At 37.1% G+C, this 27,104-nt stretch overlaps 1 long non-coding RNA gene across 3 annotated transcripts in view; it reads right to left on the reverse strand.

Moving 5' to 3' along the window:
• Positions 1–489: 489 nt before the first annotated feature.
• The window catches only part of LOC111928514 (uncharacterized), a 29,822-nt gene continuing 3,207 nt past the window's right edge, over positions 490–27,104 (reverse strand). Inside the window, exons 4-10 of one of the 3 annotated variants that reach the window (XR_015276325.1) lie at positions 19,013–19,247; positions 17,482–17,580; positions 15,996–16,084; positions 11,086–11,184; positions 8,084–8,187; positions 6,618–6,769; positions 490–2,250 (exon numbers count right to left, since the gene is read on the reverse strand). This is a non-coding gene — a long non-coding RNA (uncharacterized LOC111928514). Of the gene's footprint in view, positions 2,251–6,617; positions 6,770–7,957; positions 8,188–11,085; positions 11,185–15,014; positions 16,085–17,481; positions 17,581–19,012; positions 19,248–27,104 lie in introns of those variants that run through there. The other 2 variants (XR_015276326.1, XR_002864140.2) reach the window with 2 other exon arrangements.

Consider the following 27,104-nt stretch of genomic DNA (forward strand, 5'->3'; position numbering starts at 1 on the left):
CACATAATTTAGTAAATTTTCATACAGTTTTATATCTCTGCCAGGTAATTAGCTTTGAAGTTAAACTGGGTTTTTTATTGCAAATCTTCCCACCTGGATAAGTGAACAGATGCAGAAAGCACTTGCTTTTCTGACCAGGTTCAGTCAGGGGGAGCATCTGGACCTCAACTTTTCTCTCTGAAAATGATTTATATCAATTTTTCTCCACAGTGCACAAGAATATCCTCTAAAACCCCACTGCAAACAATTGAATCTAATGATAGTCATTCTAGTCATAAAGAGACAATATTTTTCTTTCTGGAAAAACCTGGTAATAAAATCATTACAAGCCAAATAGTGCAGACTTCATTGTGGGAGCTTCACTTCATCACAGCAAAATCCACAGTCACAACAACACAACACAGCTGAAGCCCTACCAAATATAAACTCAGCTATCACAAATGGATATAAAGTTCAGTACAAAAATAACAGGGACAAAACTGCACAGAAAGGAACACTGACAACACAGGCTTTTTTTATTCCTTTTTACATGTCCAAAATATTGAGCAGAATAAAAAAGAGATGCTTCAAATTATACACTAAAAAACCTTCAATTAGAGAGTAGATTAATGGAAGTGTGTACCTCAGGGAAACAGTGAGAGAGACATAAAAACTGAAATAACACATTCATGACTTATGACATGTAAATACAATTAATCAATTTTGAAATGGAGAATAAGGCAAAGTATAGAACAAAACTTGTGATGCCTTGGCAACAGCAGTCAGGAAAGGATTATAGAAGAGTGTCTAAGAAAGGCCATGAAGGACATCCCTGATGCCTCACAGGGGAACACAGTAGGAATTAATACTTAGATTAAACTCCAGCTGCCTTGTGCTGACAGGCTGGAGTGCAGGGATGGGAGGGAGGGGAAGGGTGCAGACCATAAATCAATATGGGGTGAATGTTTTATTAAAGCTAAAATTTTTTAATTAATACCATGGAACTAGCATTCAAAATGCTGAGGGATGTGGATAATTTTTTTTTTTCATTAGATGACTGTTTTATTCTGAATCAAGCATTTCACTTTGTTAAAGTAGCCATAAAAGAATGATATTTTCTTTGTTTTATAGCCCCATAAAAAAAAAAAAAATACATATGCTGCTTAACAAGATAACATCTCTAATAATCTCTCACTGGGACTGACAAAAAGATGAGAACTTTACAATGGATACAAACTGAAGATGAAAAAAGGATTAAAAATAAAACGTAGAACAAGATTTATTTTTAATTAATTCACATGCCAGCTACATTCGGTTGATGTACGTGGGAGAGCTGCATTAAGCCTACAATGTTCTTACCCAGAAAAGAGTCAGATCTTAAAGTGTCTCTCTTAAGTAGGTAGGTAGGACAGTGTATCACTGAAAGTCGAGAGGACCTGCTCTATTTTACACATTCACACTAAGCTCCTCTTTTAGACAAAAATAAGAATGCACAAATATATCACTGCCTGCTAATTTTGTTAAAGCATAAAAAACAAACATGGGCAACAGTGGATGTGGAAAATTACATGGGCATACTCACCTAAAACAGGCTCAGACAAACTATTCAAAACAATTTGAAAAGTTTCACTGCAAACTTGCTCATAAGCTCCTAATGTTAGTCTTTCAAAGACTGAGTATGAACAAAAGACAAGATAATGCCTCAGAGACCCTGCATAAAAAAGTTACAATTTACTTAAAACTTCACTTTCTTAAATAAATGTTTTCAAGCAAAAAAAAACTAAAACAAAACATGCATTATAGCATAGGTTCTATTAATTTACAATATGGAAGGACATTGTCAAGGAGAGTGTCTTGTTCTGGATGTGTACAGATGAAAATTCAATTGCATTCTTTAATTTTGGGGACTTCTCATCTATGACCTCTTGCAGCCTACCTTCAATATATGCAATTTTTTTTACTCAGAGGCTGGATAATACATTAACAACTGTTTTTCCACATCTTTACAAGATCAGTCAGGACTATGCCAAATGACACAGACTACCCCAAATCCTCAGTGAAGCTGTTGCTTCTGTGGACCAGATGGACACACATGACTCGTGGAGATCAGATCACAGACATGGGGCCTAGAGCTCACAGGATCTGTCTTGCTTTCTTGAATCCATCTTGTAAGGATGGGCAAAGTCTTACTAAATTTAGTTGAAGAACTGACCCATCAGCTAAAATGGGACCTGTGTTAGAGGTCTGATGAGCAAGATCCACAGGGATAATCTGTAAAACATAGGGATGTGTTAGAAACTGAGGAAAATTAAGGAGATACATCTTGTGCTTTGAGATCCCATTGTTATTACAGCAGGTCAAGCACTGAGACAAATCCTAACAGCTCTACATCTGAGTCTGGCAGCATCACATCAAACAAATTGTGTGAGGAGAGCATGCTTTTGTAAAATTGCAGACCAAAATCAAAAACCCTTGCAAAAGGACAAGCAGAGGCAAATGCATGAGGAGTTGGAGGAGCCAGAGCAGAAACTGGGCCCAAGCCACAGTGAAGTTTTTTTTCCATTTCAAAGCAGAGGAAAGCAGTGGGATGATCGAAGCACGATCTGTGGCTGGCAGCAGCATCTGTGCAGGCTGTGGGTTACACTGGCCTGCCTGGCTACCACAGCTGAGCTCATGAATCACCAGCTCTCTCTCACGAGTAAAGAACTTCCAGTAACAAATTCTGTTTTCTAATTTTCAAACAGCGTGGCACCAGATCTTGGGCCAACAAACCATCAATCACAGTGTGGCCTTTGCTGTAGAAAGCAACAGAGGTGACACAAATGACACTGTGTGCAGCATTAGGAGCACAGGTTTATTTTGGGGAACTGGTCAGCTACTATCAACTCTTCTAGGATGTCAGTGGACTTGAGATCCACAGTGTAAATGGAAAGAAGTCACCCACAGGGGTGGAATTTGACTGTTTACCAGAGTGCACATTAATGGATAGTAACAATTAGGTGTTAACAAAAAAATTGTGAGAGAGTAAGAAGCCATCCACAGATTCCCTGTATCCACAAATATCTTTGTACAAATTCCTTAAAGTGTAATATTTTTGTTTAATTTTCTGTAATTTTATGGGAACATAGTATTTTCTCTCCCTCTGCTTTGTTTTTCCATTAGTATTGTAGGTGTCTTCTGTTATATTAGAGATCACTGAATGAGAAACCCAGTTGGATTTGGAGACTCCATGATTCCTCCTAGTCCTGCCATACATGAGTTGAATACTTCTTAATAATCCACACAGTCATTCTGATGACAAATTTGGGAGAATTTTGGGCCAGATTTTTCACTTAGTTTTGCATGCCAAACATTTTACAGACTTTTTTTTGGGGGGGTGAGGGGGTGTGTACAAATTGGCATTTTACATTGGAAAATGCCTCCCACAAATCCTAAAATAAGGGGAAAAAGATGGTTAGAAGCATTGCCTGCATTTGTCAGTTCCTTCAATCTCAGGAATTTGGTTTACAGTTAAAAAAAGGCTTATGTCTTATAAGTTCTAGTGTTTGATATTGATAGGTTTGCTGGTTGACTAGAGGATATCTTCTAGCAGATGTCATTTACAGTGCTTCATATTGCTGGATTCTTACCCTTTGGTAGCAAAGCAACATTTACTAAGAAATCAAAATCTTTTCATCAGTCACAGAAGCACTGCAGGGGCAGAATCCAGCAGATAATGGTTAGGAAAAATATGATCAGGTCTGTCAGTGCACAGACTGGGAGAGATGAGCTCCAAGTCACCCACCCACAAGCATAACTTCACCTCTTTCAAAGACATTTCAGCCTCAAGATATCAAAATGCAGAGCTTGCAACAGACTGAAACTGAAACTCCAGGCTTCCAGAGAACAATTCCCATTTTTACAAGTAAATTATATACATTTCCCCTCAAGTTTTGCTGCTCAGTAACTCAACTTGAAAAACAATATTATTGTTGCCACATGGTATCTAGGAGGAAAGGTAGACAATTTGCACGAGAACATGGTTATTTCCTTCTAAAAATAATAATTTAAATTTCTCATTTTTATTTGCAGATTTGTATTACACTGGAGAACATTTTGCAAAAAGAAAATTACATGACAAAGTCCTATGGTCTATTTTGGGATCAAAAGCATTTTCATAGAATGGTTTGGCTTTGATGTGACCTTGCAGATCATATGATTCCAACCCCCCTGCCATAATCAGAGACATAAAAGGACAAAGTTTCTCTGTATATATATTGGAAAGTGATAACTAATACTGCTGTTGGACTCCCTTGTTGTATATTAATGTGTTGATGTTAAACTACTTCAGCTAAACCCCTTCACTATGAGACATCAGGAATTCTGAGTTTCAAGGCAGAAATTTTTGCTCCATTTATATAAAAGGAAGCATTTGGCTTTGTCAGCCAAAATGAACCAGAACACTAAGCTGTGAAAAAATGCCAAGACTCTGCTATTAAAAGTTACCATGTAATACCAGCTTCTGTTACCACAGGGTTTGCTGACATTTACACACCACTCAGGATGTACAGAAGATGTGCAAAGTAAGCAGTGGAAGTGGGAGCCCTTTTCCTTGCTTTACCAGAACCTATAAAACAATTCCTTTTTCTCTCTGGAAAACTGGAGGTCATGACCCTACTATGGGGCAGTAAGTGCCAGAGAGAGTAATGAATTTCAGGTGTAGTGTGCAAGAGCACATTTCATCTAGCTCCGTTCTTAACTGGTCACAGTTTGTAGTTTCAGCCAGGTGATAAATTCACAATATGAAATATGGTTTTGCTCAAGAATATGTTCCTATTTTTGCCTCCCTTCTAAGCATTTTGAAGGGAAATCAAATGAGTCATAGGCTCAGATCCAGGTAGGTATCCATAGTATACATTTACCACTGTATGGCGAGAAGAAAACATCACAAGATAAAGACAGAATGTAATCTTTGTTGCTAACATAAACAAACAGAAAGCACTCTGAGACACTTCAGTTCTTTTGATAATAGCCACCACCAAGAGAACTGTGTGCTTCATTGGTTTATTCCAGAATAAAGCCCTGTCATTTCATACAGGTTTGATTAAGCAAGGTGACAGATCAGCTTTGGGCTATGTATTTAGCTATGAAGTTGGTGGATGTCTCTTCTACATGCATGACTGTAATAGACACATGAGAATAAAAATAGCTGTCTTACATGTATTCATATCTATTGTCTGGTCTTGAAACCCTGGAGGACAAATGGGAGTTGTCATCTCCTTTCTCTCCCCCAAGTCAAATGGCTTTGAAGCAGTAATGACTACCAGAATTAACAGCTCTGGATTAGCCCAAAGATATGAATAAACTCAGTGCAATGTTACAAGCCACAGCTTACAAAATAGATATAGAAGACACCAGGAAACTGTGCCTTAAAAACACAAAATTATTATGAGGGATTTTACTTAAGAATAGTTCCTACAGATTCTACAGAAAGGAAAAAAAAAAAGCAGGATGTCAAAAGGGCTGACTGTGTAACCTCCTAAAGAAATACAACTTCCTATCTCTGCCACATTGCTTACACACAAGAATGTAATTTTAACTTGATTTTAACTTGAGCTTATTGTATTTCAAGGAAATTTACCTGACAAGTAAGATTTTTTAAGGGGAACCTTTGAGTTCCTCAAGTAAATTTTCCACTAATGCCTAAATAGACAACATTTACCTCCTTCTATCTTTATTTATTTATTTAAGATAAAAATACATTAAGCCTCTTGTAGCCAGCATTATGTAAACTGCATGATACAGCTGACTGCAGCACAAACCTGGGTATTTTCTCCAAGAGTGACTGATAAAAAATTTGTCTTGTTTTAACAAATGCTGTCCTGTGGTTGATTCACTGTGCACAAAGTTGGGATATTTGCAAGTACACAGCTATTTAACATTCCTGTACAGTCATGTCACCATAGAAGCAGCAATAAATAATGTCATCCATCCAGCTCAACAGACCAGTGCTAGCAAGGTTATTTATTTCTGACCAGTCAATCCTGAGGCTTTTTAATGCATTGTGACTCTTAAACTCATCAGCAGATTACCCTCTAGGCAGAGCAAATTAGAGAATCTGTTTTCTCTCTGTCATTGAAAGACCTAACCATTTACAGCAAAACAAATTCATAACAAATTTAACAAACTGGGAATCTGCAGTAAAAGAAATTCTGGTTTCACAACAAGAAAGCATATTTATGCTTCACAAAGTAGTATATACTTAGTTAATTGTCAGTACAATTGTCAATACTTAATTCCAATAGTGTACTAAAGTTATTGGAGTTAAATTAGTATTACTTTTTTCTTTTGTAAATAAATAAGAATTTCTCCTCATCTATATTATTTAACAGCTCTTTAAAGAATTTATTTATCCAGTGGTAGATGGCAATTTGAGACAGAGTGTGCAAACATTATGTAAAAGTGTAAAGTGATAGTGTTAATATGAGGGGAAAAAAAAACCTGAACTCTTCTGCAGAAGACTTTTACTATGAATCTTTAGCATCCTAATTCACAGCTATCACTAAACACACTCTTAAACTGCTAATTAATTTTGAAAGATAGCATTCGATATTAATTAGACCCAGCACAACCAGGAAATTACTTCAGTGCATACTTACAGTGGCATAATTAAGGCAAACAAGTTTCACAAGCAGTAGAATTAGAGGAATCTGGTTTCTCATAGGCTCCTATTTCACAGATTCTTCTGGGTTTAACACAGACCAAGACTGAGCTCCCGCTTTCTTGAACTGGTTCTCTTTCTTTTGATGTTCTAGAATATGATATAATGTGAGCCCATGAGTCAAACACTCTTCTAGCCTACCAGAGCACTTAGATGCACTTAATTTGTAGGATAGATTTGAAACTCTTGTCAAATTTGGCTGAAAATTTTTTGACTTGTAAATAAAAGGTAAAGTTGAGACAGTGGAAAACCACCAACAAGACTTCTTGCTTCCTGATGGAGTTTGTGTCAAATCAGTCATTTGAGCCCAGGCTCTCCAAGGAATCCAGCTGTTCAGTGACAGCTCAGATTTCGGATTCCCAGGCCGCCAGCACATCAGATGTACTGTCTGTGTAATGATACCAGATACATGGGAGGAACAGCCAATTATTACAGCAGTGAATCTATCACTTCAGCACTCCAGAGGCTATTTACAGCAATTTAGTGACAGTGAGACCTCTCAGCTACTGGATCAGCTACACCAGTGGCACGAGATCTGGCCACCTGTTGAAGCAGGATTTCCCCTCCCTCGAGCCCCAGAAAGTTCAGTTCCATGGGCTTTAGGCAGGTGATTTTCAGATGTGGATGTGTGTCAGGGAGATGGGACAGATGAAATGAATTCTTTTCTTCAGACCCACACTGAAAAGCTTCCTTTCCTTAGGGACTAATATTAAAGAAAATTTTGATCCCTTGGTCTAAAGAGGCAGAAAAGACATTCTTGAACTTCAAAAACCTCTGGAAGTTTGCTGTAGATTTCTATAAATATTTTAACAAAGAAGTGTTTCTTGTTCTTTTCCTTTTTAACCTAAAGACTTGCTCAGATTAAACACCTTATAGAGGCCTATTTTGTTCATAGGTAGTCATTTTTGCATGGTGTTAAATAAAGCCTTTTTCATTTAACTCTGCTTGTTAAGATTGCAGTCTTGCATTTTCCTATACAACAGATAACAGAAGTGTCAGTCACCTCAACACAACCTCATTTACCATTAAATAAAGGCAAACCATGCACTTATATCAGTTAGTCTTAGTCTTGCTACTCTTCAGCCAAAACCCTATCACCTTCTCAAAATCAGGGAAATTATTTCATAGCTGTTTCTTGGTGTTTCAAGCTGATCTTCATGATCAAAATGATCCAAAGATTCACAGACATACATTCATTTTCAAAAATTAATCATCCCAGCACAAAAAAAATACACTCAGGTGGAGGAACAAGAATCTGAACAGGATTCTACATGAAAATAGATCTGGATACTTCATTTATTGACATGACTTCATATTTAAAAAATTCTCTTTGAATTCAAAGCCAAAAAATTCTAGTGCTTTCAGTGCTGTCTTTGCAAGAAAGGGAGAAGAAACTGGTCATGCCTTGTACAGATGCTTCCCTAGTAACTTTGCAGGAACTATTGCTTCTAAAGTGCAATCTCATGCTGAGGTGCCCAAAACAGTCCAATTTCATGTTTGCTACAGATCTGCAAAGAGAAGAAATTTCTCAATCAATTCTATTGATTTCTGAGCTCACAACACCTGTGTAAAGTTCTGCTAGTCTGGCATTCAGCCCTGTTATTTTATTGCTGTTTTAGATGAATTTTCACTGGTGCCAGTCATGTTTCATCAGGAAGTAGCTGTAGCAGGACTGTGACCCTGCCAATCAAGTGCTACCTACACAAGAAGTTGGCTGTGGACACTCCCCCTTTCCTATTTTACTCTTCCTTTTCTGTTAAATTTTACCACTACTTTGCCTATATTAAGCATAATCAAGCCCAAACGTTTGATAAGGAAGGAGAATAAAGGCTCTCCTTATTGGCAACATTTTCCAGCCCCATGGTTTATTATATATTTTACTTAATTCAGGTTCAAAAGGAAAGCTTCACTCACCACATCCCATACATGGTTTGAGGCAAGGACAATTTAAAAAAAAAAAAAAAACCTGAACATTTTATTCTAAACGTAGGTGGGTTCATATATTTTTCCCAAAATATGTCTTCTTAGTATTTTAAAATCTTTATGGAACACCTTTCTTTCATCTTTTTGGTTTCACGGTTGTTTTTTTTTTCTTAGAATAATAAAATGGAATTCTTTGAAAACCAGTTTTTATAATCTATTTTAGCACCTCAAAGAAATTAAAGAGGATGAAATTTCAAGAGTGTATATTCTTCCACCAAGAGATTTAAAAAAATATTTGGGAAAATGATAAATTAAGGTTTATTTTTCAAGCATTTCAAAAAGGAATAACAACAGAGAGCCCCATGGATACTTGTCTTACAAGATATTACTTACCAACTAAACCAAATTCCCATTAAAGCTTTTCATCCTGTACTTCTGAGAAGTCCAAGTCACAATCTGCTGTCACTGAACATGTCTGGCACACAGAGATTTAATCTGCTTGCTAATGCCAGTCCCATGGGGAACTGTGAGCATATGGCCAGAGATCTTAAACTGAATCTGTCTTCAACCAAAGCCACAGTGTGGAGGGGAGGGCACAGAGGGCTGAGATCATAAAGATCTGTGTTTGCTGAGCAGCTGAGCTGATGACTAACACTGGGCTGAGGCAGCTTTCAATTGTCAGACACAACTGCCAAAATCCCAACTTGATCAGAGGCAACTCTGATTCACTATTGACTGCAGCCACAGGACCTGGCTGCTCCCAGAGACTCCTTCCCTACCGTGCACTGCTTTGAAGCCCAGGGCAGGAGAGCTACATGTCAGCAGAACCACAGAGATCTGTGGGAGATACTAAGAACTATTATTTCAATTATTTTCTGATAGTATTTTAAGTCCAAATTCTATATTGTGACTGCTTCAAACATCAGGCCTACAACCATAAGCTTAATTTAAAAAAAGCAAACTATTTACAGTTTTCCCCCATTCAATTCCATGTACTGCTAAAAGTAGCAGAATTTCTGTCCTAGTTTGAACATATATTGGATGTCTAAGCCTTGAATAGACCACAATAATCCAGAAATAAGCATTAAAGAATATAGTAAGTGGCACAGGGAAAACAAAAAAACCCAAAAACAAAACAAAAACAAAAGCAAACAAACAAACAACCTATCAATTATAATCTTTGCTACTCCTTATTTACTTTGATACCCTTGGTTGTTTTTATTTCAGCTGCATGATTCCAGATAATAAAGCTAACACACCAAAATTCTATCCTGTCAGTACAAGCTTTAAGAGTGTCAGTGATTTGACTAGTTAAGAAAAACGTCTTTGCTACAGAGTGCCCACTGGCAGACTTATTGTATGCCAGAGCAGTTTAGGACTCCATTTGCTTGGTCAAATTATTAATCATCCTCTTCATACTTTAACTGAAAGATGTCCCCTCATACCTAATAGTCACACTGGCATACATTGTTATATGATATTTAATAGATTAAGTAGGTGGCATATATATACTTTATAAAAAACAGCTTATATTTTATATTTATATATTCCAAAATACACTTTAAATTAGTCATCAGAGAGAGTTCTAAAACTCACTTCAAACTCCAGTGAAGTCAACAGAAAGACTGTCCCCAGAAGAGATATTGACTGTACTTCTAAAAAGTACAGAAGCCTCTCTTCTAAAAAACCCAAGTTGTGTCCTTGGCTACCTACAAAAAAGTTCTCCATGTAGGTCCTGTTGCATTAAAGACAACTCTTAGACAAAGACCTTCACAACAATTGTCACTGTGAAGAAGATAACCACCGTGGCCTCAAGATTTGCATTCAGTGTTTGACAATTGATTTATAGAACTGGAAATAGATTACCCTGACATAGAACTGTTCCATGCAATGATCTATAAAACTAACACTGAAATATAACCTGGCAGCTGTCAATCAGATAAGGACTGGAAGAAATGTCCTTTGACATAATTTAGTTTCAGATATCCCTGGCTATTGTGGGGGTCAGTGAGGTCACTCTGTTTAAATAATAACTATCTTACAAAATTCTCATGAAAATGTGTTCTCATATGATTTTAACACTGAACTCTCTATCTTAATTTTAAAAAACATATAGAATCAAGGTGAAAATCCTTTATTCTTCTAGAATTGAAAAATTAAAAGAATTTTTTTTATTTATTCCACTTTTGTACAGATTATCATATTTAGTCATCTCTTTAGTCCTCCCTTAGCAAGCATGGAATTTCAATGTTACAAATCCTTATTAATGACAAAAGAAAAGTAAGATTTTTAAAATGTTTACCAAAATAAAATATGAGAGAGAGGACACATTTGATAGCCCCAGCCAGGGGAACTTCCAGGAGCATCCCACTGAACCTTTAATTGATTTCCATAGAGTCACCTCAGTTTGCTGCAGACACCAGCTGCCTGTAGAGACACAGGACCCAAGGTGAGAGCAAAGAGCCTCAGCTCTGGGGCCTTACATTTGTCATGTCTCTGGGAATGCCTCTGCAGCTCCCTCCAGCATAACCATCACTTCTGCAGCAGAAACACAAATCCAGATCTCAGACCATTTGTCGTGCCTGGGGAAAAGAAAGGAGAGTCAAAAATATTAGTAGGAAATAGATTATATACTTTCAAGTCAAAGCTGAGTATTTATGTTCCACCCAGCACTGGTGGAACATAACATGGAAGCCAAGTGCATTTCAAATTGGGAAAGTGAACCCTCACAAACATTTAGGGTTAAATCTGTATATTTCAAGTCAATGGTTTGCAATGGATTTCTCTGCTACTGCTAAATAAGATCTTAAGGTACTGTGGCAGTCTAGCAGAGAATTGGAGTATTAATCAAAATATTTTGCACTTTTCTTCTCATTAAAATTTCTGTGTGTTTTCATATGGTTGTATTGGATTTGCTATTCCAAGAAGGCAGCATGATGCCTTCTCAAAGATGTACAAATCATCATGCTTGTATGTCACTGGGAGGTAAAAGGAAGTGAAAATATTAAGAATATAATCTGAATTTTTCCTATAAAATAGGAGTATATAAAATTTATCATGTTCTAGTTACTAAGAATCAATAAAGATTTCTGCAAGAATAGTAATATATCCTTTCTACCAAGGTATTCTTTCTAAACCTAATAAAAGTATAAGTGTGCAGGTTTATTTCTGATTATTTTTTCCTTTTCCCCTGTAAGGAAACCTGCAGGATAAATGGTTTGAAAGACTGTAGTTAGTCTACAAAAGGGTATAGCTGATATTTTATAATATTTAGCACAAATAAGTTAGCACATATCACTGCAAGAGATGTTTCAGAGAGTATTTAATTAGGACAATTGTGGACTTCTCATTTTACCTTTGAAAATTTATAATTTATGCAAAAGGACATTTTTTTTTTATCCTTTGGGGTTCATGTTGCAATGTAAAAGGTTTAATTTTTGCTTAGCTTACATTTCCAGCATTATTAATACCTAGATGTACTAAAATTCTCTTCATTAGGAGCTTTGAAACTATTTAAAAGAGTGAAAATGTCTGGGGCCATTAAAGTTATATAAAAATAGACCAAACTACAGACACCAGCTAGCACAAATTTCTTTTAAAACAGCACTAAAGAGATATATTGCAAAAAATGTGAATTTCTCTAGATTCTTTCATGCACTCCCACAGTTACTATCATTTTCATAAAATTAACTTGCAGAAGACTCTCCTAGTAAAATTAGTGTTCTTTTTTTCCATGGCAGAAAAGTCTGTTAGGGATATATATAAAATGAAAGGCACTTCTGAGCTATTATTCAGCAGTGCTAATAGCTTTCCATGTCTCAAGATTAGCTACAATGAAGTATCCATGAGCATTTCAGATCCAGCTCTGGGCTCACCACTTCAGATCAGGCTGTTTAATTACATTCATGAATTAGATGAAGCACTGGTAGATGGGCATGAGTTACACTGTACACAACACATGAAATTATCACATTATTAGCAGGATGTAAATATCTAAAACAAAAATATGGATAACAGAGTGCTTATAACATCAGCAGCTTTCATAAAATTGAGGGTCTCATGCATAATCTAGACACAAGCAATATTGACCCCTGCTTTACTGAAGACAGGCCATTATTTTTCCCTCTTACCTCTCCAAAGGGATAAGCCTATTGGTGCAGCCTGGGTTCCAAGTACATCAGGCACACACCTAAAAAGTGTATAAATCTGAGTTCTTACCTACTTCAATATCCCTGTCAAAATCCACCAGTCCCACCTAATGCAGCACCTTTGCAAATAGTCACAGAACCAACTTTGTCTTTAGTGACAGTATCCCTAAGGTTTTAGTCCTAGGATTATTCTAGAATTACATATTTTTCTAAAGATTAAAATGAAGTTTCATTCTTTCAGGACTTCTCCTTTGTCCTCCAGAACCAGGGTTGAAAGTGCAGAGAGCCACGAGCACAGCTCTTGTGGAGTTCAGGGATCCTGCTGGTTCTGTGTTTGTCTTGCCACACACACAGATCACCTGGACAGAACTATTCTATAAGAGGAATATTTCCCATTCTTCAAATTATTTTACCTTTTACCTTCCTATTTAGGCAAGCCACAGTAATTCTCCTTTGTTTCTGCCTCAGAAACAAGACAAAACTGCATCTACCACTTCATGGCACTGCACATTGTCTCTCACACAGAGCCAGTTTCACTGCAGCTCTCTACCTATATGTGACAAGATACATGTGGAAGGCTTATTTTTCTTTTTTTGCTTGCTCAGTCAAGTTGTTTCCAAGCTTTTCTGGGCTTTGCAAGGCTGCATCTCCCTCTTTTAGCCACCATTTGACAGATTTCAGTACATTCAAACCACAGTGCAGAACAGTGCAGAAATTATTCTCCAGCTACAAAACTGCCATGCAGAGCCTGGCTGCCCAATAAGTTCTGGTCATGAAACATCTTGCAACATCTCCAGATTCCTTAATGTAAGTCCCTGCATGTAGTGTGCACACATCCTGCAGGATTCCTGGTGGTACCTAATCTGCCAGTCCCAAACACACAACAGTGCCCATGATTTTCCTCTTTCTCTTTCCTGTTTAGGATGAGGATGGGAATCTGTGTGGACAAGGAGGCAAAAGAACCTGTTCCCACCTCCTTTGCAGTCTCAGGAAGTGACCACAAAAAACTGTTTCTACTTCAAACTTTCATTGTGCTGTAGTAAAATAAAAGCTCATTCTAAAGGACAAAACTGAAGTTATTTGAAAACATTTGTAATTCCAACATTGAGCTTTTTAACACTTCTGCTGCATTTCAAAAGCCAGCACTTGGCTCATTCACTGCAAACTGTTGAAACACCTAAAAATTTTTGGGCCCACTTTATTTGCTGTATATCCTGACAGTGTGGTGATCCCTAGATTTTTATGTAATCAGATGAAATGGATGCAGTTGATGTAGACTATTTCCAAACCATTTGAAATAATGTTTCCATTTCTGAGACCACAGGGAAGATGCACAACTGAAAGACCATTTAGAGAAATGTGAGCTAAAATGGATGCAGAAAGCCTCAGTGGGAAAAGGTAGAAATAACAATGCAGTATCTTAGCCAACAGCCACATGCTGCTTAGAGAATTCTTTTTCTAAAGAAAAAAATATTTTTGAATTGATAGGATGTCTTAATTCTTGAGATGAAAGAGCATTTCAATGAGACAGAACCAATTTCAGTAATTATTAGCTTTTTACAATTAGGGATAATATGTGTGTCAGATTTTTTATTTTTTTCTTTAATGTAGGCAATGCAAATATTTAAAGGTAGAAACAAACAGAATATTAGATTCTTTCAAAATGCCATAGGAAAGCAATCTCCAGAAAAAGGTAGATCCACTAACCAATGTGTTTATAACAGTTCAGGCTCTTTCAGCCTCAACTAACAAGGTCACTAAATTTGCTTTTGGTCATACATAATTATTCAATGACTTTTTCATGCCATTTCTTTAAAACTGATGATGAAACTAAAGGTTTCTGCTCATCCCCACTTCCACAAACAGAACAAATAAGGAAATAGAAGTGTGACTTTAAATTTTAGTGTTCTCAGGCAAGTAGAGCATTTATCTTTCCCCCCTCAGGGTAGAAAAGGAATCACATGTGTACTGGAGTAAGTGACTCATGATAGCAAAGGAGTAGAATAATCACCCATTTCTATTCCAGTGGCTGCTCCAGTTCTTTTCTTTATGAACAGGGCAAATGAGGGAAGACATGGAAATCTCTGAAACTGCCACTACCTTTCTGCAAGGATTCCTTTCCAAGAGAGACAAACTGAAGGAAAACAAGGGTAGTATCAGAGATCTCTTCCTCTCTCCTTCCATCACACACAACTGACTGGATTCTCCACAATTTTTTCAAAGCCAGCAACTTCACTTTCAGTAATAAACTGAAAAGACACAGATTAACACTCCTGTTTTTTAGTTTATTGAAAATAAGGCATGAAATTAAAATATTTTATAGCTTTTGCATTGCAAGGCTTTTGCTAGAGTTCAACATGAGGAAACATGAGCCATAACTGATTCGTGCACACTGGTGAGTTTCTGAGCGCAGTAGCAGAAACAGCAGAAACTGGAACTTAAGACATTCAGCTAAGCATGGAGCCTTACCTGGGAAAAGGAGAGGGGAAAAAACCCAACAAACCAAAGCAAACCAAAGAAAAACACAAAAAACAAAAAGCAAAACAAAACACAGAACAAAGCAAAGCAAGAGAACTTACTGTATCAACACAAGGGTAGTTGGGTTGGGTAGTTTGCTTTTGTCAGTGAACAAGCTATGAGAGAGTCACACTCAACGAGAGAGCTTTTAGTTCTTAGGATATTAAATTACTTTAATAACAGCAGATATTAAGTTTGTTTTAAATCCCTCTGTTAAGGTCCTGAGGAAAAAAAATCAATAAGAGAAAACGATACTGATTTTCTCCCCCCATCTTTACGGTTAATGGCTCTAAATATAACCCTTAAATATTTGTTGGGTATTTTTTTATTTGGTGATATGTCTTTATTTTCCAATAGGAACTAAAAGGCTTTAGCCTCAGCATATAGGTGTTTAAAGTGTCTAAATAATATAGTATGCATGAATCTCATTTTCAGGTCTGTACCCTAAGGATTCCTGAAGACCAGAAGATTTAGTTATTGAGACACTGCCAGATAATATGGTAACCACTCAGCTTTGGTACTGACACACAGGTAAGACTGCACTGCAAAGTAAAAGCTAAATCTTAGTCTTTTTTTAATGCAGCATGACTTTTTAGGGGAAAGAAAAGTTTTTGTTGTCATGTTTGGTTTGGAGTTTTTATTACAATAGGATTTTAATTCTGTGAACATAACCCCTCCCATTTTCTTAACTGCCCTTAAACAAAAAATAGTACAGCGTTAACTTGGACCTTTCAAGTAAAGGGTCAGTTTTCAGGATATTCAATAAGCTTATTTCCCCAGCATCAAACAATCTTCTTCAAAACTGGCTGAGAAGGCCCTGTAAGAAAAATACAGGAGTTTTGGTTTTTTTGCAGAAGAAAGCATTTCTTTCTTTCCTACTATTTTAAATATCAGGTAAAACTAACAAAGCAAAGATTGAAAGAAAGGATCCTCACAGAAAGGGCAATAATTTCTGCCAGGAATAACATCTGGCCTGGATATCTCTAAATAGTATCTCTGCCTGGGTCCTGCACACAGGAGCTGCCACTGTCCTTGTCCTGAGCTGTTGCAGGGCACAGGGAGGGAGCAGCTCAGCACAGCAGCCCTTCCCAGACAAGTGATGCTGCCACAGCACAGGCTCCTCTGGTTTACCTGAGCACATTCCTCATACAGAGCTTCACTCGTGGGCATCTGTGTCTCAACCTTGCCCACTCATGTTTTAAATAGCAGGGGCCTCTGAATTTTGAATATTGTGGGAATGACAAAGCTTTCCAGTTCCCCTTTTTACAACATTCATTGCTGTAAAAACACCAGCTTTTGATGGAAGAGAGGTGTCATATCCTTTTGGGAAGTAACACACCAGTTCTCAGTTCTCAGAAGATATGCAGGTGAACTCAGGTGGGGGAGGAACATTATGGGACATTACTGAATCAGCAGTGCTATCCTGAATCCCAGATATTGTATAAGTATTACAAAGCAACCTAAGTTAGGGCACCAAATAAAAAGGCTATTACAAATTATTCTTGGGCACACAACTGGTTGTTTACTTTTCTGTATCAGCCTTTCAGTATTAACACTTAAATCAAAAATCATTAAATAATCTGATAATCTTCATATGCAAATTGTTACATGCATTAGTCATGCCCTAACATCCCACTATCCCTGTCTTAAAACAGTAATTAACTTCTCAATTACATATTGCAAAATTGCTAAGGCTGAAAAAACAGTTTGTAAGTAAGCAGCAGAAGCAGCAATAGCATTGGTTATATGAGTCTATTACACACAGGCTGATTTGCAGAACTACAAACAGTACCAGGAAGAATTTCTTGACTCTTCATGAAGGTTCAACTTTATTGAAGATGGAATGTCAACATGCCCCTGAAAATGGAGCATGGTAAAAGAGTGACATCCATGGCCTGACAGAGCAAAATGAGCTGAGCCACAGCAGTGGAAGCAAGGGAGACAAGACAGGAAAAATGAATTGCTTCTCTCAGATCCCTGTGATCCATCCTGCTGCTCTGCCTTCTAAGCCCAATTTTCAATTGTGAAGCCTCAGATCTGTACCCTGTGACCATGTGAGCTGCATTTTTTATGCTATATAAATTCCACAGCTGTTCATAGGATACTCACTACATCCAGCCTTGAGTGAAAAACAGTGGTACAAGGACGATAGAACATTCCCAAAAGGTCACTCTCAAAACAAACACAGAGCTAAGGAAAAAAGACAAAGCAGACCTTCTGTGATCCCAGGTGGCACCTCATTTACAAGACTTTCTTGTGACTGCAACAAGCTTCTTTTGAAGGATTATACTTTTTGGCACATCTGCAAGATTTCTGCAGTGAAATTAAATGGCAATAATCAGAGATATTTGTATGAAATTACTCAACTGTTTTAAACACCTGTCACAATCTTGCTGGAAGTATCAAAGGCACATTTAATATAAAGATTTGTAATAAACAAGAAATTAATTTTCATTACAATGACTTAGTATGTCTGTCAAAACAAATCTTTTACATTTACAGAAAGCATCTACAACACTGAAACATCTCTAACACAGTGGCTTTTTTGACCTGCTGTGCCTCTGGGAGCAAGTCCACAACTCAGCTCCCTGACTCTGCTCACTCCAGAGACAAGACACAGTAACCAAAAAACCAAAAACCTGAATTTTATTATACAACACTGATACAGATGATAAAATGGGGATTTGACATATTTGTTGTGTCAGCCCTATTTGGCAGCAGATAGCTAAAAATAACCCTTAAGACTGCAGAGTAAGGCTGAGACTCAAAAGTTTGCTTTTAATTTCGGATTTCACCTCTGAAAATGGAAAAATTTAATGCCTTGGAAGGGTCAAGCCACTTGGTGGACATGACAGAGTTCAAATCTACCATAAACCATGAATCCCATCAGGGAGCTGTGGCTGTGCTCCCTCACTGAGGACCTTCCCACCCTGCAGCAAAGGATTCCCATCTCTCAGGTCTGACTCTTTGTACTGTGAATTTTAGTGCATTATCCAAACTGGTTAATGGAGTGGTCCTTTTGTTTCTCTAGCCACCCACAAAGAAAAGAATACAAATTTAAGCGATGCATCTTACTCACTATACCATCCAATTTACCTCTTGATTTTGTAATAGACAATTATCATGCCCTTGGTGCAGCTAAAGGCTTTTAACATTGTAGGTTTAGAACAGCTGTCAAGGAGAAAACTGTTGTGCAACATGAGTTTATGAGTTTTTCTCACAACTCCCTAAGTCTCCCCTTCCTTCTTCACTCTAGGATTATTCTTCTTCACATTATTTTTCATATTCTTATTTTTAAGCATATACCAGTTTTCCTCTACTCTTCACCACTGCAAAACTAGGTGCTCAGGGAGCCAAATGTAATGTATTTTAATTACATGATGTTCTGCTCTGGTGAAATGTTACACCAGAAAAGGAAAAATGAGGAATCTTACTGTAAGAAGAATATATTTAGACTAGGCATGCTTCTGTGCTTCATAACCTGTTTAAAATGTAGGCTGTGTAAAATTCTGTACAGGAACCTCTTTGTATGACATGACTCATAAACATGAATAATGTTCAGCAATAATCCTGATGTTATTTTTGCTCCCCTCCACAGACTAAGTAGTTTATTGTTAATACTCCTGTGCCCTCAAGAAAAATAATTGTTTTGTCATTTTCTTCCTACATTTTTGTGTTTGTTAAGTCAGATTCCTTGTGTTATGTCATAACATTGAGACAACTTTAAAAATTGTCACATACAAACCTGAGGGAGCTGGGGGTGTTTATCCTGGAGAAAAAGATGATCACTCTCTCCAGCTGCCTGCAAGGAGGCTGTAGCCAGGTGGGGGTCAGTCTCTTTTCACAAGCAATAAGCAAGAGGACATGGCCTCAGATTGTGCCAGGGAACATTCAGACTGGATATTAGGGAAAATTTCTTCACAGACAGGGTTGTCAAACACTGGAACAGGATGCCCAGGGAAGTGGCTCAGTCACCAGCCCTGGAGGGATTTAAAAGACATTCAGACATAACCCTTGAGGTCTTGGTTTAGTGGTAGGCTTGGTAGTTTTACATTAATGGTTGGACTCAATGACCTTAGAGGTCTTTTCCAACAGAAATAATTTTATATATATATTTATATATATATATATTTATATATACATATATATATATATACACTTGGAATGTTTTCAAAAAAAGACTTTAAGAATACCAAAAGCTGTTTAGCACAGATACTACCAGTTACATTCTTTTCTAAAGTAAGATTATATTGAACTTTCTGAAAGAGATTAGATAAGCGTATCTAGATTTCAGGATTGTCATCTGTCAGACCCTGAAGTGCAGCCAGCACAGAACTATGCACAGAACAGAAATAAAATTTGTTTTATTATTTAATTCTATTTCCTTCAGTCCTGAAAATCATCAGCTTAGACAAGTAGAGAGAATGGATATCACGACAAAGATTTTAAGATATAGATGTACATTGACATCAAATAAAAAGTTTTCCAAACTTTTAATGAGTTGCAATATTTTTTTTCAATGGTTGAGCAAATAGACCTTAACTTTGATAGAGATAAAGCATTTGATATGTCATGAAATTCATCTCTGTTTCAGCAGTACATGCAAAGCAGCAGAATGATCTCGAACTTTGCTATGATTCACAATCACTTCCTTTTACAGACATGGGATGGGTGCTGCTATGATAACCTCCCTCTCCCCGCTCCTGCCCAGCAATATGCCTTTAGCACTAAGGTGTGTTCCCACACTGAAAGGGCATTTCTGATGCCAGCAAGCCAAAAAATCCCACAGAAAAGCAAAAGGGAACAAGATTCTGAAGAACAGGATGAGCCCACTTGATGCATACAGAGGATCTCAGTATAAGTAAAACAAGATTATTCCCTAGAAGCAGAGTGTACTAAACTCTTTAGACACAGGATCATGCTCCTTTGTGGTAAATTGTAAGTTTAAGGTTTATATATCCTGTTTAAGACAAAGCAGAGTGAAGTTAGAAACCAATCATCACCTCTAAAAACACATTAAAGAATAATTATTTATAATAAATATATTAAATCTATTTGAGGTCAAGAGTTTATTACTAAGATGCCAATCCGACAATACTGTTGGGAAAGGTATTTTTGTGCCTGGTCACACTTAAGAAGAACTAATTAAGTTTTCCAGCATGAAGGCTATATTTATTTAGCTCTGTTATATCCCTAATCTTGCACTGCCCTGTGCTCTAGGTATTGCATTGATATGAACAGCCAGTTATTTAGCCTAATTTTTCCAGCTTCTGTATTGAAATACATATGACAGCAAAACAGAAGCAGAAGGCATAAGCAGAGCCTACTCTACATTAAATTAATATTAGTCTTTCAGTCTACCTATGTGACAAAAGCTACATCACTGCAGGCTGCTGGCCTCGGGGTTGATTGCTCTGAGTGTCTCAGACTTTCATGTCCTGGATGGGAACTTCTCAGTGGTACCAAAAACACACAATCTGCTGATGGCAGCAGTTGAATAAAAGAGCAGATTCTTAGTTCTTTGGGCATCAAAGGAAACAGAAGCACTGAACTTTGTGAGCTGCATTTATCAGAACTGTTACATGCCAGGTAGGGTAAATGTTCTCTCTGTCTCTTCTGCTACCTCCATTCTTTGTTGGAAATAGAGTACTGAATAATTTTTTATAGAAGACATTTATCCAGGAAGGGAACTGCTGGCTCCTGATGCTAACAGTGAATGTGATTTGTTCATGAATTATTAAAAAAAAAAAAAAAAAAGAAAGAAAAAAGAGAAAACCCACCACTGAATCACAGTCCCTTTTACATTTGTTTCTGATCAAGTTCATAGTGTCTTTTGATTGTAGTCCCCTATGGGTACTTTCTTCTATAGAGCATGGCACTCTTTTCCTTCTACCAAAATTGTATTGTGTCATGTTTAGAGAGAGCCTTTGCCCTTAGTATCAGGAGGAAAAGAGAAGGTTTCATTTCATCTTTGTAGGATTGCCATGAAAAAAAAAAAAAAAAAGGAAGAAAAACATGACTGTAAAAAACCTGAAAAAGACAGAAGTAAAGAAGTGAGAACTACCTCAGAAGAGATATTTCATTGACATTAATGTACTGTTTACTACAATTTTACTGGTTGCTACAATTCCAGACAATACATCAATATTTTCCTTGGCAACTTTTTTATGCTTATTCAATAAAGTTTAAAAACTTTGACTTGCTAATGAATAAATAACTGTTAAAGGGAATACAGGATCTCTTTTCTGTAAATTCTTTTTATTAGGCATAGAATCATTCATTTATACTTCAGATTTGCTGCTTGAGTGTACTGCTGCTTGTAAACCAGGTAGGCATGACTCTTTCAATTGTGAAGTCAGAAATTACTCCAAATTATTTTAAACTAAATAGAATCTTAATGGAAATGTCTATATTGGCACTTACAGGCTTAAGTATCCTTAAACATTGTGTGGTTTGGTCTTTTAAGTAGAAATATACACACTAAATTTACAAAGCAACAATTGTGGGTTTTTAACTTCCAATTTGTATTATGTTTTATATAATAAGTCACTGTATTGGAATATATTCAAACAACCTATATACAAATGTGCTGGGACATCTTTTCAAATCATATATTTGAAGTAATAAAGAGCATTACTATATTATCATATATATAAAGTAAGTATTTTTTAAAAAATGTGGTTCTTAAAGGTAAGACTATATAAACAAAATGCTGACATAACACAGGATTCAGTGGGGTTTTCTCCATTTACAAAGGGATTTCCAAGATGATGACAAAGAATTCTTACCTAGTGAGAACAGCTGTATAAGGAGATGAAAAAAAGATGTAATTTTCTCAGTATTGATTGAAAAATGTGGATAGATAAGTCATTCCAGACTTTTCAGGTCCTTTCCAGAAATTTATGCATTTTTTGGAAAAACCTGCCTCCTCTTCAGACAGCCAGAAAAATCAGCATCCATTCAGGATGTTTTCTCAGCTTGCCCCTACAGTTCTCTCCTTCTCTGTCACCTTAGATTAATGACATTCTTCTAAAGCCATCTCCCTTCAAATCTATTCTGTACTTCCCCTGTCTCCTACATCAAAGTCTCCTTGGTAAGGCTCCAAAAACATTATCCTTCTCTGCTGTGATTCCAACTGCCAGCTCCTTCCCCACGGCCTTGCAGCCAAGTGTCCAGCAGAGCTCCTCAGCTGGAACGGCAATTCTGGGTCAGGAGGCACCTGCTCTGCCACCTCCACCACAGCCAAGCATCTTCCTCTTTCCAGAGACCAAAGAAGCCAATCCAAAGTTTTAGTGTGCCAGTTGAGAAGACAGACTTTTAATTTTGTTCAGGGTAAAATTCAGGTGTTAGGGATTAGGCTTGTTTTGGCAGTTATTTAGAAAAGCACCTTCCAAATCAGGCTTTACCATTTCATGGAATGAGCAGTAATGATTATGTACCTCACAAACTGAAGAATAGAATCTTTTTTTTTTTTTCCTTTCTCCTCAAGGATTTGATTTTCCATGTTTTGAATTCTATATATTACAACTGGAAAAAGTTTGACTAACACAAGATATAGTTCTAAATGCTGATGATTGAATTCAGCTATAAGGCCACTTCCACCACAGTTTTGAATTCTTTGTGTTTTTCATAAATATGGAAATATGTCATTGAATGAGCCATAAAGAAAAGACAATTTTAGATAATCATACATCTTGAGTCTCTGAAGAGTTTTTGTGAAAGGGAGAAGTGTTGACAAGGATCAAGTACGTCCTTTTTATTCTGCCTCTCTCAAACATGCAGCATATAATTTTTATCAGCCATTCAATATATTAAAAAAATGTAGAGAAATGGTGGACTGTTGAAAATATCATTTGTACTAAAATAATTCTTCTCCTATTGTAATATAACCATATGCAGCTTTGAATGCATTGTAAGTTAGGCAGAAAAAATGGAAAAAAGTAATATTTTCTTACATTGTGTATGCAATGGCATGCAGGAGTACACTGTCAGACACAAAAACATTTATTAAAAAAAAATTCAATGGCATAGTAGCACAGAAAAACTTGTCATATGCAAAATGATTCTTTGACAGGGAAATCTATCACAGATTATCCAGCACAGTGTAAGTTTTGAATCATCCTGTTGAAATGCTTATCAACAGGACATTCAAAATAGGCAGCTTACATTTTTTCCTCATTATTAAAAATGGGATTACAAACATCCCAGTGGGCAGAAAATGTTTGCATGTTCCAATTATAAAACTAAAAATCAGATAAGAAATTCAGAAGGGTACAGATTCCTAAATCCTCAAAGTTCTGGCTTTGCACAGATAGAATTTACATTCAGACCCTTGCAAGCCAAATGCTTTAAAATATGTTTCAGTTTGCCAGCACTTTAAACCATTGATAAAAGCTGTAATATTACTGAAGAATTTTTCCATTTGTTGAAATGCTTTTGCATCTAGAAAAGGACTTATACACAGGCTTATTTTAGTTCACAGATTAATTTGCTTTGCAGAGTCTGGGCTACAATGGTGTGATGAACAGAAAATACTTTGAAAGCTTCCAGTGTCTTATCCAATAGGTTTTATTTAAGAGAACACAGCTAGAGTAAAGACTGTTACAAAAATTAATTCCTGACATTTCAGTTCTATAAATTGAAATAATAGTCTTTTGAGTATTCTTTACAATTCTTCAGAAACCTTGAGGGTAGTTGCCTGGACAGGCAAAACATCTGCCATTGTAATATAGGAAACTTTCCTTAGAAACCATATCTTCTGTATTTTTAAATACATTATGTGGCTTCTATTTACTATCAAGCCCACAGCCTGGTATAGAAAGAGCAGCAGTCACAGTATTTAACACTCTTTAAAAGAGGGGAGTTAATTTTATGAAGAAAAAAAGATAGTTCTATTGAATTTCATCTGCAGCATATCCCACACAAATTCCAAGGGTAAATCATCAGAAAATAATTGAAATGGATTTGCATACAAATGGCCTAAAGCATTAATTCACATTATTTTAAAATGTGAATTAGAAATGCATCACAATAGAAAAAGGAGCCAATACTCCTAAAACACAGATTTACCATTTGCCTTAGCATTATACTTGCCTGCATGTCCACATTAATTAGATCTTTATCTCAAGCAGATTTAAGGGATGTTAAGTATGTAAATTAATTTTCTGAAAGATGCCAATATTACTAAAGGCCTCAGCTGCACATTGTGTCAAATCAGAAAAGAGGGAAAAGACAACAGAAACAAAATCAAGGCCCAATTAGTTACTTATGCTAGGAACAGAAAGCTGATACCTAAGCTCAAAGCAGGTTTTTGAAAGGGCTGTAGCTGCTGTTATGTGTTCGTGCTCCTGTGCTGGTGAAAGCTCACAGAGCGCATTCCTGAGAGGGGCAGGTGCTCTGTATTACCCAATTCTACTGGCAAATTCCCAAATCCTAAACATTGTTGTTTGAGAGGAAGGTCAACAAAACTGAGGAAATTAAGTCTGACTCTTTTATACAGAAAATGTGTCTTTTGAGCTTCAGTCACATCCCCAAACTTACTCTTTTGACCTCTGCTGCTTGTAGGAATGGATTGCTCCTGGTTCCCTGCAGCTCCTCCTCACCTGAGCAGCCTCAGCCCCTCCCAAAGGCACACACGTGTACACCCACAGCTGAGTTTGGAAAGGCAGGAATGGGCATTTGGGAGCTGCAAAATGCTCCCTTTGAGCAAGGAGAGGATGCACAAACTTCTGCTGTGCCCTTCAGCCATCGCTGGGAACACCCTGTTGGGAGAATGCATTTGTCCACTCCAAAAGTACCAGCAGCAAACAAAGTCCTGGCACCCACTGGCACTGCACAGACTGCACGAGTAACCCCACATGTCCAGCAATTACAAGTGTATTCAGGAACATCACCATATATCCAACTAGAATTTTCTAACCAATGGGTTTTTTTTAAATCAGATAATTACTAAAAATCAAAATTTCCAATTAATTGGAAAGTATTTTCAATTTACCTGGAAGAATTTTCCTTCCTAAAGAGAACAGATTTGGTGAAATTTCATGAATTCCTCATGTTCCCAACCTAAATTTACCAACACTAAAATGATACAACAAAGAGGTTAGCTCTGCAGCCAGTTAAAAACATTACATTGTTAATAATCTTATTATTAAATATGCCAGGGCTCAAACTTTTAGCACTGTGCTGTAACTTTACTTAGACAAATCCAACCCAGTCCACAGTCACAATTTTCCCCCATATGCAGGAGTCCATGTTCTCTCCTCTTCTGATGATACAAGTGAATTCCTGCAATAAGGAAATATTCCACTATAAATAATGCCTGCGCCTGCACTTGGAGGGGGCACATCATTAAATTCTGCAAAACAAAACATCTCTAGAAGACGAGAAGGAAAAAACCTGCTCACAGAACACAGAAGGTGTATCCTTTCCTCAGCTGTTCAGTATAACAGGAGCAGCACCCACAGCAGGCTGAATGCCCAGTCAACATGCCCATACATAAGCACATTTTATGTTGCACGAACACAGTTCAGGAGCACTGACTTGGTCAGGTAACTTCTTGGCCTTTTGACTAAGGTCAAGCAAAGTTTAGTTGCAGCACCTCAGCTCAGTAAAGAGCACCAGAGGGATGGTAACTTTATAATCTATATATTCATGGGGGAACAAAAGACATTTCTGTTGGTGACCTCCCTCACTGATTATCACCTTGAACACAAGAATTCTACCTAGCTATCAATCTATTCAGATTCCCCTAGGAATAAGCAATGGGTGGAAGGAAACACAGTCCTTTACATAGCATGTGTTTGTTTTCAGCTAAGTTGAAGCACCAAATATTTATAAAATGTGCTAGACAAGGACCTTGTGCTATATGAGGAAAATCAAGCACATCTCACTGTTGTTCCATCCCCTAATAAATCCTTTTAAAGTTATAAACAGCTTTCACATATTTAATTTACCATATAAGGAATTGTCACCTCAACAACAAAATGTAACTTCTTCAGGGGAGGAAAAAGCATTGAGCATACTGCAGTGCAGTAGTTTGAAACATGTTCTGTGGAGACATGAAATAACTGTACAAGAAAGCAGGACCAAGTGTCAGAATGCTTTAGTTTCAAGACCTCATTCAGTGCAGGAATAATGACGGAACCCACTGGGGCTGAACAACAAAGGTTCAAGATATAGATCTAGTAAATCTCTTCTGTAAAAAAACCAGGGACAAAAAGATTTCTAGATACAACATCTGAAGTTACAATTTAGCAGATAAACCCCATACCACCTGTCTGCCAGGGGAGAGAGAAAATGTCTTGCAGCTGACCAACAGCTCTGGTGAAATCCTTCTCCTCAGAGGAAATTGGTTTACTAAAGTATAATTGTAATATTAACACATACACAACCTCCCAAAGTACACACCCCCAAGGTACAACCACCCAGTACTGGGCTCTAGATTTTATTAAGTGTGTCTTTAAAAACAAACTGAGAGAATTTTTCACCAATCAGCAACAAAGACATGTATGACTAGAGTCACCCAAGCTCCACCTAAACAGAAACAGTATAAAAGTAAGTCAAGAATGGGAGCAAAGTTATGGAAGACACCATTGTAAATAGTGGGATCAGTCGACAGGCTGAACCTGCCCTCTGTTCACACTTTTATTGGGGATTAGGGCCTCTCTGTGTACTGTTTTTAATACATTTTTGGAGTCAGATACTTTTACCAGCAATCCTTGAGCTTTAATCTGGAACAATTTGATGTTAATAAAGACTGTCCATCCACAAATGTAAGTGTGAGTCCTTCACAGGAACTGGCAGGTGCTGGCAGCAGGGAACATCCTGAATTAAAACTT

This window comes from Cyanistes caeruleus, chromosome 14 (genome assembly GCF_971803275.1).
Source record: "Cyanistes caeruleus chromosome 14, bCyaCae1.hap1.1, whole genome shotgun sequence".
In the NCBI taxonomy this organism is placed as follows: domain Eukaryota; kingdom Metazoa; phylum Chordata; class Aves; order Passeriformes; family Paridae; genus Cyanistes; species Cyanistes caeruleus.